Consider the following 12,633-nt stretch of genomic DNA (forward strand, 5'->3'; position numbering starts at 1 on the left):
CGGAATATGACATGGAGGGTGCGAAAGAGAGGGGGGAATCGAGAGCTGCGCGGAAAAGGAGGCAAGGGTGGGTAGAGAGAAAATGACAGTGGAAGGGGCGAGCGGAGGAGAAAACATCCTCCCAGCGACAGTGAGGAGCTATGATGGAACTCCTGGAGCGGAATATGACATAGAGGGTGCGAAAGAGAGGGGGGAATCGAGAGCTGCGCGGAAAAGGAGGCAAGGGTGGGTAGAGAGAAAATGACGGTGGAAGGGGCGAGCGGAGGAGAAAACATCCTCCCAGCGACAGTGAGGAGCTATGATGGAACTCCTGGAGCGGAATATGACATGGAGGGTGCGAAAGAGAGGGGGGAATCGAGAGCTGCGCGGAAAAGGAGGCAAGGGTGGGTAGAGAGAAAATGACGGTGGAAGGGGCGAGCGGAGGAGAAAACATCCTCCCAGCGACAGTGAGGAGCTATGATGGAACTCCTGGAGCGGAATATGACATGGAGGGTGCGAAAGAGAGGGGGGAATCGAGAGCTGCGCGGAAAAGGAGGCAAGGGTGGGTAGAGAGAAAATGACGGTGGAAGGGGCGAGCGGAGGAGAAAACATCCTCCCAGCGACAGCAAGGAGCTATGATGGAGCTCCTGGAGCGGAATATGACATGGAGGGTGCGAAAGAGAGGGGGGAATCGAGAGCTGCGCGGAAAAGGAGGCAAGGGTGGGTAGAGAGAAAATGACGGTGGAAGGGGCGAGCGGAGGAGAAAACATCCTCCCAGCGACAGTGAGGAGCTATGATGGAACTCCTGGAGCGGAATATGACATGGAGGGTGCGAAAGAGAGGGGGGAATCGAGAGCTGCGCGGAAAAGGAGGCAAGGGTGGGTAGAGAGAAAATGACGGTGGAAGGGGCGAGCGGAGGAGAAAACATCCTCCCAGCGACAGCGATTAGCTATGATGGAGCTCCTGGAGCGGAATATGACATGGAAGGTGCGAAAGAGAGGGGGGAATCGAGAGCTGCGCGGAGAAGGAGGCAAGGGTGGGTAGAGAGAAAATGACGGTGGAAGGGGCGAGCGGAGGAGAAAACATCCTCCCAGCGACAGTGAGGAGCTATGATGGAACTCCTGGAGCGGAATATGACATGGAGGGTGCGAAAGAGAGGGGGGAATCGAGAGCTGCGCGGAAAAGGAGGCAAGGGTGGGTAGAGAGAAAATGACGGTGGAAGGGGCGAGCGGAGGAGAAAACTTCCTCCCAGCGACAGTGAGGAGCTATGATGGAACTCCTGGAGCAGAATATGACATGGAGGGTGCGAATGAGAGGGGGGAATCGAGAGCTGCGCGGAAAAGGAGGCAAGGGTGGGTAGAGAGAAAATGATGGTGGAAGGGGCGAGCGGAGGAGAAAACATCCTCCCAGCGACAGTGAGGAGCTATGATGGAACTCCTGGAGCGGAATATGACATGGAGGGTGCGAAAGAGAGGGGGGAATCGAGAGCTGCGCGGAGAAGGAGGCAAGGGTGGGTAGAGAGAAAATGACGGTGGAAGGGGCGAGCGGAGGAGAAAACATCCTCCCAGCGACAGTGAGGAGCTATGATGGAACTCCTGGAGCGGAATATGACATGGAGGGTGCGAAAGAGAGGGGGGAATCGAGAGCTGCGCGGAAAAGGAGGCAAGGGTGGGTAGAGAGAAAATGACGGTGGAAGGGGCGAGCAGAGGAGAAAACATCCTCCCAGCGACAGTGAGGAGCTATGATGGAACTCCTGGAGCGGAATATGACATGGAGGGTGCGAAAGAGAGGGGGGAATCGAGAGCTGCGCGGAAAAGGAGGCAAGGGTGGGTAGAGAGAAAATGACGGTGGAAGGGGCGAGCGGAGGAGAAAACATCCTCCCAGCGACAGCGAGGAGCTATGATGGAGCTCCTGGAGCAGAATATGACATGGAGGGTGCGAAAGAGAGGGGGGAATCGAGAGCTGCGCGGAAAAGGAGGCAAGGGTGGGTAGAGAGAAAATGACGGTGGAAGGGGCGAGCGGAGGAGAAAACATCCTCCCAGCGACAGTGAGGAGCTATGATGGAACTCCTGGAGCGGAATATGACATTGAGGGTGCGAAAGAGAGGGGGGAATCGAGAGCTGCGCGGAAAAGGAGGCAAGGGTGGGTAGAGAGAAAATGACGGTGGAAGGGGCGAGCGGAGGAGAAAACATCCTCCCAGCGACAGCGAGGAGCTATGATGGAGCTCCTGGAGCAGAATATGACATGGAGGGTGCGAAAGAGAGGGGGGAATCGAGAGCTGCGCGGAAAAGGAGGCAAGGGTGCGTAGAGAGAAAATGACGGTGGAAGGGGCGAGCGGAGGAGAAAACATCCTCCCAGCGACAGTGAGGAGCTATGATGGAACTCCTGGAGCGGAATATGACATGGAGGGTGCGAAAGAGAGGGGGGAATCGAGAGCTGCGCGGAAAAGGAGGCAAGGGTGGGTAGAGAGAAAATGACGGTGGAAGGGGCGAGCGGAGGAGAAAACATCCTCCCAGCGACAGCAAGGAGCTATGATGGAGCTCCTGGAGCGGAATATGACATGGAGGGTGCGAAAGAGAGGGGGGAATCGAGAGCTGCGCGGAAAAGGAGGCAAGGGTGGGTAGAGAGAAAATGACGGTGGAAGGGGCGAGCGGAGGAGAAAACATCCTCCCAGCGACAGTGAGGAGCTATGATGGAACTCCTGGAGCGGAATATGACATGGAGGGTGCGAAAGAGAGGGGGGAATCGAGAGCTGCGCGGAGAAGGAGGCAAGGGTGGGTAGAGAGAATATGACGGTGGAAGGGGCGAGCGGAGGAGAAAACATCCTCCCAGCGACAGTGAGGAGCTATGATGGAACTCCTGGAGCGGAATATGACATGGAGGGTGCGAAAGAGAGGGGGGAATCGAGAGCTGCGCGGAAAAGGAGGCAAGGGTGGGTAGAGAGAAAATGACGGTGGAAGGGGCGAGCGGAGGAGAAAACATCCTCCCAGCGACAGTGAGGAGCTATGATGGAACTCCTGGAGCGGAATATGACATGGAGGGTGCGAAAGAGAGGGGGGAATCGAGAGCTGCGCGGAGAAGGAGGCAAGGGTGGGTAGAGAGAATATGACGGTGGAAGGGGCGAGCGGAGGAGAAAACATCCTCCCAGCGACAGTGAGGAGCTATGATGGAACTCCTGGAGCGGAATATGACATGGAGGGTGCGAAAGAGAGGGGGGAATCGAGAGCTGCGCGGAAAAGGAGGCAAGGGTGGGTAGAGAGAAAATGACAGTGGAAGGGGCGAGCGGAGGAGAAAACATCCTCCCAGCGACAGTGAGGAGCTATGATGGAACTCCTGGAGCGGAATATGACATGGAGGGTGCGAAAGAGAGGGGGGAATCGAGAGCTGCGCGGAAAAGGAGGCAAGGGTGGGTAGAGAGAAAATGACGGTGGAAGGGGCGAGCGGAGGAGAAAACATCCTCCCAGCGACAGCAAGGAGCTATGATGGAGCTCCTGGAGCGGAATATGACATGGAGGGTGCGAAAGAGAGGGGGGAATCGAGAGCTGCGCGGAAAAGGAGGCAAGGGTGGGTAGAGAGAAAATGACGGTGGAAGGGGCGAGCGGAGGAGAAAACTTCCTCCCAGCGACAGTGAGGAGCTATGATGGAACTCCTGGAGCGGAATATGACATGGAGGGTGCGAAAGAGAGGGGGGAATCGAGAGCTGCGCGGAAAAGGAGGCAAGGGTGGGTAGAGAGAAAATGACGGTGGAAGGGGCGAGCGGAGGAGAAAACATCCTCCCAGCGACAGTGAGGAGCTATGATGGAACTCCTGGAGCGGAATATGACATTGAGGGTGCGAAAGAGAGGGGGGAATCGAGAGCTGCGCGGAAAAGGAGGCAAGGGTGGGTAGAGAGAAAATGACGGTGGAAGGGGCGAGCGGAGGAGAAAACATCCTCCCAGCGACAGTGAGGAGCTATGATGGAACTCCTGGAGCGGAATATGACATGGAGGGTGCGAAAGAGAGGGGGGAATCGAGAGCTGCGCGGAAAAGGAGGCAAGGGTGGGTAGAGAGAAAATGATGGTGGAAGGGGCGAGCGGAGGAGAAAACATCCTCCCAGCGACAGTGAGGAGCTATGATGGAACTCCTGGAGCGGAATATGACATGGAGGGTGCGAAAGAGAGGGGGGAATCGAGAGCTGCGCGGAAAAGGAGGCAAGGGTGGGTAGAGAGAAAATGACGGTGGAAGGGGCGAGCGGAGGAGAAAACATCCTCCCAGCGACAGCAAGGAGCTATGATGGAGCTCCTGGAGCGGAATATGACATGGAGGGTGCGAAAGAGAGGGGGGAATCGAGAGCTGCGCGGAAAAGGAGGCAAGGGTGGGTAGAGAGAAAATGACGGTGGAAGGGGCGAGCGGAGGAGAAAACATCCTCCCAGCGACAGTGAGGAGCTATGATGGAACTCCTGGAGCGGAATATGACATGGAGGGTGCGAAAGAGAGGGGGGAATCGAGAGCTGCGCGGAAAAGGAGGCAAGGGTGGGTAGAGAGAAAATGACGGTGGAAGGGGCGAGCGGAGGAGAAAACATCCTCCCAGCGACAGCGATTAGCTATGATGGAGCTCCTGGAGCGGAATATGACATGGAAGGTGCGAAAGAGAGGGGGGAATCGAGAGCTGCGCGGAGAAGGAGGCAAGGGTGGGTAGAGAGAAAATGACGGTGGAAGGGGCGAGCGGAGGAGAAAACATCCTCCCAGCGACAGTGAGGAGCTATGATGGAGCTCCTGGAGTGGAATATGACATGGAGGGTGCGAAAGAGAGGGGGGAATCGAGAGCTGCGCGGAAAAGGAGGCAAGGGTGGGTAGAGAGAAAATGACGGTGGAAGGGGCGAGCGGAGGAGAAAACTTCCTCCCAGCGACAGTGAGGAGCTATGATGGAACTCCTGGAGCAGAATATGACATGGAGGGTGCGAAAGAGAGGGGGGAATCGAGAGCTGCGCGGAAAAGGAGGCAAGGGTGGGTAGAGAGAAAATGATGGTGGAAGGGGCGAGCGGAGGAGAAAACATCCTCCCAGCGACAGTGAGGAGCTATGATGGAACTCCTGGAGCGGAATATGACATGGAGGGTGCGAAAGAGAGGGGGGAATCGAGAGCTGCGCGGAAAAGGAGGCAAGGGTGGGTAGAGAGAAAATGACGGTGGAAGGGGCGAGCGGAGGAGAAAACATCCTCCCAGCGACAGCAAGGAGCTATGATGGAGCTCCTGGAGCGGAATATGACATGGAGGGTGCGAAAGAGAGGGGGGAATCGAGAGCTGCGCGGAAAAGGAGGCAAGGGTGGGTAGAGAGAAAATGACGGTGGAAGGGGCGAGCGGAGGAGAAAACATCCTCCCAGCGACAGTGAGGAGCTATGATGGAACTCCTGGAGCGGAATATGACATTGAGGGTGCGAAAGAGAGGGGGGAATCGAGAGCTGCGCGGAAAAGGAGGCAAGGGTGGGTAGAGAGAAAATGACGGTGGAAGGGGCGAGCGGAGGAGAAAACATCCTCCCAGCGACAGCGAGGAGCTATGATGGAGCTCCTGGAGCGGAATATGACATGGAGGGTGCGAAAGAGAGGGGGGAATCGAGAGCTGCGCGGAAAAGGAGGCAAGGGTGCGTAGAGAGAAAATGACGGTGGAAGGGGCGAGCGGAGGAGAAAACATCCTCCCAGCGACAGTGAGGAGCTATGATGGAACTCCTGGAGCGGAATATGACATGGAGGGTGCGAAAGAGAGGGGGGAATCGAGAGCTGCGCGGAAAAGGAGGCAAGGGTGGGTAGAGAGAAAATGACGGTGGAAGGGGCGAGCGGAGGAGAAAACATCCTCCCAGCGACAGCAAGGAGCTATGATGGAGCTCCTGGAGCGGAATATGACATGGAGGGTGCGAAAGAGAGGGGGGAATCGAGAGCTGCGCGGAAAAGGAGGCAAGGGTGGGTAGAGAGAAAATGACGGTGGAAGGGGCGAGCGGAGGAGAAAACATCCTCCCAGCGACAGCGAGGAGCTATGATGGAGCTCCTGGAGCGGAATATGACATGGAGGGTGCGAAAGAGAGGGGGGAATCGAGAGCTGCGCGGAGAAGGAGGCAAGGGTGGGTAGAGAGAATATGACGGTGGAAGGGGCGAGCGGAGGAGAAAACATCCTCCCAGCGACAGTGAGGAGCTATGATGGAACTCCTGGAGCGGAATATGACATGGAGGGTGCGAAAGAGAGGGGGGAATCGAGAGCTGCGCGGAAAAGGAGGCAAGGGTGGGTAGAGAGAAAATGACGGTGGAAGGGGCGAGCGGAGGAGAAAACATCCTCCCAGCGACAGTGAGGAGCTATGATGGAACTCCTGGAGCGGAATATGACATGGAGGGTGCGAAAGAGAGGGGGGAATCGAGAGCTGCGCGGAGAAGGAGGCAAGGGTGGGTAGAGAGAATATGACGGTGGAAGGGGCGAGCGGAGGAGAAAACATCCTCCCAGCGACAGTGAGGAGCTATGATGGAACTCCTGGAGCGGAATATGACATGGAGGGTGCGAAAGAGAGGGGGGAATCGAGAGCTGCGCGGAAAAGGAGGCAAGGGTGGGTAGAGAGAAAATGACGGTGGAAGGGGCGAGCGGAGGAGAAAACATCCTCCCAGCGACAGTGAGGAGCTATGATGGAACTCCTGGAGCGGAATATGACATGGAGGGTGCGAAAGAGAGGGGGGAATCGAGAGCTGCGCGGAAAAGGAGGCAAGGGTGGGTAGAGAGAAAATGACGGTGGAAGGGGCGAGCGGAGGAGAAAACATCCTCCCAGCGACAGCAAGGAGCTATGATGGAGCTCCTGGAGCGGAATATGACATGGAGGGTGCGAAAGAGAGGGGGGAATCGAGAGCTGCGCGGAAAAGGAGGCAAGGGTGGGTAGAGAGAAAATGACGGTGGAAGGGGCGAGCGGAGGAGAAAACTTCCTCCCAGCGACAGTGAGGAGCTATGATGGAACTCCTGGAGCGGAATATGACATGGAGGGTGCGAAAGAGAGGGGGGAATCGAGAGCTGCGCGGAAAAGGAGGCAAGGGTGGGTAGAGAGAAAATGACGGTGGAAGGGGCGAGCGGAGGAGAAAACATCCTCCCAGCGACAGTGAGGAGCTATGGTGGAACTCCTGGAGCGGAATATGACATTGAGGGTGCGAAAGAGAGGGGGGAATCGAGAGCTGCGCGGAAAAGGAGGCAAGGGTGGGTAGAGAGAAAATGACGGTGGAAGGGGCGAGCGGAGGAGAAAACATCCTCCCAGCGACAGCGAGGAGCTATGATGGAGCTCCTGGAGCGGAATATGACATGGAGGGTGCGAAAGAGAGGGGGGAATCGAGAGCTGCGCGGAAAAGGAGGCAAGGGTGGGTAGAGAGAAAATGACGGTGGAAGGGGCGAGCGGAGGAGAAAACATCCTCCCAGCGACAGCGAGGAGCTATGATGGAGCTCCTGGAGCGGAATATGACATGGAGGGTGCGAAAGAGAGGGGGGAATCGAGAGCTGCGCGGAGAAGGAGGCAAGGGTGGGTAGAGAGAAAATGACGGTGGAAGGGGCGAGCGGAGGAGAAAACATCCTCCCAGCGACAGTGAGGAGCTATGATGGAACTCCTGGAGCGGAATATGACATGGAGGGTGCGAAAGAGAGGGGGGAATCGAGAGCTGCGCGGAAAAGGAGGCAAGGGTGGGTAGAGAGAAAATGACGGTGGAAGGGGCGAGCGGAGGAGAAAACATCCTCCCAGCGACAGCAAGGAGCTATGATGGAGCTCCTGGAGCGGAATATGATATGGAGGGTGCAAAAGAGAGGGGGGAATCGAGAGCTGCGCGGAAAAGGAGGCAAGGGTGGGTAGAGAGAAAATGACGGTGGAAGGGGCGAGCGGAGGAGAAAACTTCCTCCCAGCGACAGTGAGGAGCTATGATGGAACTCCTGGAGCGGAATATGACATGGAGGGTGCGAAAGAGAGGGGGGAATCGAGAGCTGCGTGGAACAGGAGGCAAGGGTGGGTAGAGAGAAAATGACGGTGGAAGAGGCGAGCGGAGGAGAAAACATCCTCCCAGCGACAGTGAGGAGCTATGATGGAACTCCTGGAGCGGAATATGACATGGAGGGTGCGAAAGAGAGGGGGGAATCGAGAGCTGCGCGGAAAAGGAGGCAAGGGTGGGTAGAGAGAAAATGACGGTGGAAGGGGCGAGCGGAGGAGAAAACATCCTCCCAGCGACAGCGAGGAGCTATGATGGAGCTCCTGGAGCGGAATATGACATGGAGGGTGCGATAGAGAGGGGGGAATCGAGAGCTGCGCGGAGAAGGAGGCAAGGGTGGGTAGAGAGAAAATGACGGTGGAAGGGGCGAGCGGAGGAGAAAACATCCTCCCAGCGACAGTGAGGAGCTATGATGGAACTCCTGGAGCGGAATATGACATGGAGGGTGCGAAAGAGAGGGGGGAATCGAGAGCTGCGCGGAAAAGGAGGCAAGGGTGGGTAGAGAGAAAATGACGGTGGAAGGGGCGAGCGGAGGAGAAAACATCCTCCCAGCGACAGCAAGGAGCTATGATGGAGCTCCTGGAGCGGAATATGACATGGAGGGTGCGAAAGAGAGGGGGGAATCGAGAGCTGCGCGGAAAAGGAGGCAAGGGTGGGTAGAGAGAAAATGACGGTGGAAGGGGCGAGTGGAGGAGAAAACTTCCTCCCAGCGACAGTGAGGAGCTATGATGGAACTCCTGGAGCGGAATATGACATGGAGGGTGCGAAAGAGAGGAGGGAATCGAGAGCTGCGCGGAAAAGGAGGCAAGGGTGGGTAGAGAGAAAATGATGGTGGAAGGGGCGAGCGGAGGAGAAAACATCCTCCCAGCGACAGTGAGGAGCTATGATGGAACTCCTGGAGCGGAATATGACATGGAGGGTGCGAAAGAGAGGGGGGAATCGAGAGCTGCGCGGAAAAGGAGGCAAGGGTGGGTAGAGAGAAAATGACGGTGGAAGGGGCGAGCGGAGGAGAAAACATCCTCCCAGCGACAGCAAGGAGCTATGATGGAGCTCCTGGAGCGGAATATGACATGGAGGGTGCGAAAGAGAGGGGGGAATCGAGAGCTGCGCGGAAAAGGAGGCAAGGGTGGGTAGAGAGAAAATGACGGTGGAAGGGGCGAGCGGAGGAGAAAACTTCCTCCCAGCGACAGTGAGGAGCTATGATGGAACTCCTGGAGCGGAATATGACATGGAGGGTGCGAAAGAGAGGGGGGAATCGAGAGCTGCGCGGAAAAGGAGGCAAGGGTGGGTAGAGAGAAAATGACGGTGGAAGGGGCGAGCGGAGGAGAAAACATCCTCCCAGCGACAGTGAGGAGCTATGATGGAACTCCTGGAGCGGAATATGACATTGAGGGTGCGAAAGAGAGGGGGGAATCGAGAGCTGCGCGGAAAAGGAGGCAAGGGTGGGTAGAGAGAAAATGACGGTGGAAGGGGCGAGCGGAGGAGAAAACATCCTCCCAGCGACAGTGAGGAGCTATGATGGAGCTCCTGGAGCGGAATATGACATGGAGGGTGCGAAAGAGAGGGGGGAATCGAGAGCTGCGCGGAAAAGGAGGCAAGGGTGGGTAGAGAGAAAATGACGGTGGAAGGGGCGAGCGGAGGAGAAAACATCCTCCCAGCGACAGTGAGGAGCTATGATGGAACTCCTGGAGCGGAATATGACATTGAGGGTGCGAAAGAGAGGGGGGAATCGAGAGCTGCGCGGAAAAGGAGGCAAGGGTGGGTAGAGAGAAAATGACGGTGGAAGGGGCGAGCGGAGGAGAAAACATCCTCCCAGCGACAGCGAGGAGCTATGATGGAGCTCCTGGAGCGGAATATGACATGGAGGGTGCGAAAGAGAGGGGGGAATCGAGAGCTGCGCGGAAAAGGAGGCAAGGGTGGGTAGAGAGAAAATGACGGTGGAAGGGGCGAGCGGAGGAGAAAACATCCTCCCAGCGACAGTGAGGAGCTATGATGGAACTCCTGGAGCGGAATATGACATGGAGGGTGCGAAAGAGAGGGGGGAATCGAGAGCTGCGCGGAAAAGGAGGCAAGGGTGGGTAGAGAGAAAATGACGGTGGAAGGGGCGAGCGGAGGAGAAAACATCCTCCCAGCGACAGCAAGGAGCTATGATGGAGCTCCTGGAGCGGAATATGACATGGAGGGTGCGAAAGAGAGGGGGGAATCGAGAGCTGCGCGGAAAAGGAGGCAAGGGTGGGTAGAGAGAAAATGACGGTGGAAGGGGCGAGCGGAGGAGAAAACATCCTCCCAGCGACAGCAAGGAGCTATGATGGAGCTCCTGGAGCGGAATATGACATGGAGGGTGCGAAAGAGAGGGGGGAATCGAGAGCTGCGCGGAGAAGGAGGCAAGGGTGGGTAGAGAGAAAATGACGGTGGAAGGGGCGAGCAGAGGAGAAAACATCCTCCCAGCGACAGTGAGGAGCTATGATGGAGCTCCTGGAGCGGGATATGACATGGAAGGTGCGAAAGAGAGGGGGGAATCGAGAGCGGCGCGGAGAAGGAGGCAAGGGTGGGTGGAGAGAAAATGACGGTGGAATCGGCGGGCAGAGGAGAAAACATCCTCCCAGCGACAGCGAGGAGCTATGATGGAGCTCCTGGAGCTGGATGTAATATGGAGGGTGCGAGAGAGAGGAGGGAATCGAGAGCTGCGCGGAGAAGGAGGCAAGGGTGGGTAGAGAGAAAATGACGGTGGAAGGGGCGAGCGGAGGAGAAAACATCCTCCCAGCGACAGTGAGGAGCTATGATGAAACTCCTGGAGCGGAATATGACATGGAGGGTGCAAAAGAGAGGGGGGGATCGAGAGCTGCGCGGAAAAGGAGGCAAGGGTGGGTAGAGAGAAAATGACGGTGGAAGGGGCGAGCGGAGGAGAAAACATCCTCCCAGCGACAGCAAGGAGCTATGATGGAGCTCCTGGAGCGGAATATGACATGGAGGGTGCGAAAGAGAGGGGGGAATCGAGAGCTGCGCGGAGAAGGAGGCAAGGGTGGGTAGAGAGAAAATGACGGTGGAAGGGGCGAGCGGAGGAGAAAACATCCTCCCAGCGACAGCGAGGAGCTATGATGGAGCTCCTGGAGCTGGATGTAATATGGAGGGTGCGAGAGAGAGGAGGGAATCGAGAGCTGCGCGGAAAAGGAGGCAAGGGTGGGTAGAGAGAAAATGACGGTGGAAGGGGCGAGCGGAGGAGAAAACATCCTCCCAGCGACAGTGAGGAGCTATGATGGAACTCCTGGAGCGGAATATGACATGGAGGGTGCGAAAGAGAGGGGGGAATCGAGAGCTGCGCGGAAAAGGAGGCAAGGGTGGGTAGAGAGAAAATGACGGTGGAAGGGGCGAGCGGAGGAGAAAACATCCTCCCAGCGACAGCAAGGAGCTATGATGGAGCTCCTGGAGCGGAATATGACATGGAGGGTGCGAAAGAGAGGGGGGAATCGAGAGCTGCGCGGAAAAGGAGGCAAGGGTGGGTAGAGAGAAAATGACGGTGGAAGGGGCGAGCGGAGGAGAAAACATCCTCCCAGCGACAGCAAGGAGCTATGATGGAGCTCCTGGAGCGGAATATGACATGGAGGGTGCGAAAGAGAGGGGGGAATCGAGAGCTGCGCGGAGAAGGAGGCAAGGGTGGGTAGAGAGAAAATGACGGTGGAAGGGGCGAGCAGAGGAGAAAACATCCTCCCAGCGACAGTGAGGAGCTATGATGGAGCTCCTGGAGCGGGATATGACATGGAAGGTGCGAAAGAGAGGGGGGAATCGAGAGCGGCGCGGAGAAGGAGGCAAGGGTGGGTGGAGAGAAAATGACGGTGGAATCGGCGGGCAGAGGAGAAAACATCCTCCCAGCGACAGCGAGGAGCTATGATGGAGCTCCTGGAGCTGGATGTAATATGGAGGGTGCGAGAGAGAGGAGGGAATCGAGAGCTGCACGGAGAAGGAGGCAAGGGTGGGTAGAGAGAAAATGACGGTGGAAGGGGCGAGCGGAGGAGAAAACATCCTCCCAGCGACAGTGAGGAGCTATGATGGAACTCCTGGAGCGGAATATGACATGGAGGGTGCAAAAGAGAGGGGGGAATCGAGAGCTGCGCGGAAAAGGAGGCAAGGGTGGGTAGAGAGAAAATGACGGTGGAAGGGGCGAGCGGAGGAGAAAACATCCTCCCAGCGACAGCAAGGAGCTATGATGGAGCTCCTGGAGCGGAATATGACATGGAGGGTGCGAAAGAGAGGGGGGAATCGAGAGCTGCGCGGAGAAGGAGGCAAGGGTGGGTAGAGAGAAAATGACGGTGGAAGGGGCGAGCGGAGGAGAAAACATCCTCCCAGCGACAGCGAGGAGCTATGATGGAGCTCCTGGAGCTGGATGTAATATGGAGGGTGCGAGAGAGAGGAGGGAATCGAGAGCTGCGCGGAGAAGGAGGCAAGGGTGGGTAGAGAGAAAATGACGGTGGAAGGGGCGAGCGGAGGAGAAAACATCCTCCCAGCGACAGCGAGGAGCTATGATGGAACTCCTGGAGCGGAATATGACATGGAGGGTGCGAAAGAGAGGGGGGAATCGAGAGCTGCGCGGAAAAGGAGGCAAGGGTGGGTAGAGAGAAAATGACGGTGGAAGGGGCGAGCGGAGGAGAAAACATCCTCCCAGCGACAGTGAGGAGCTATGATGGAGCT

This window comes from Pelophylax lessonae (genome assembly GCF_965119305.1).
Source record: "Pelophylax lessonae genome assembly, chromosome: 13".
NCBI lineage: Eukaryota > Metazoa > Chordata > Amphibia > Anura > Ranidae > Pelophylax > Pelophylax lessonae.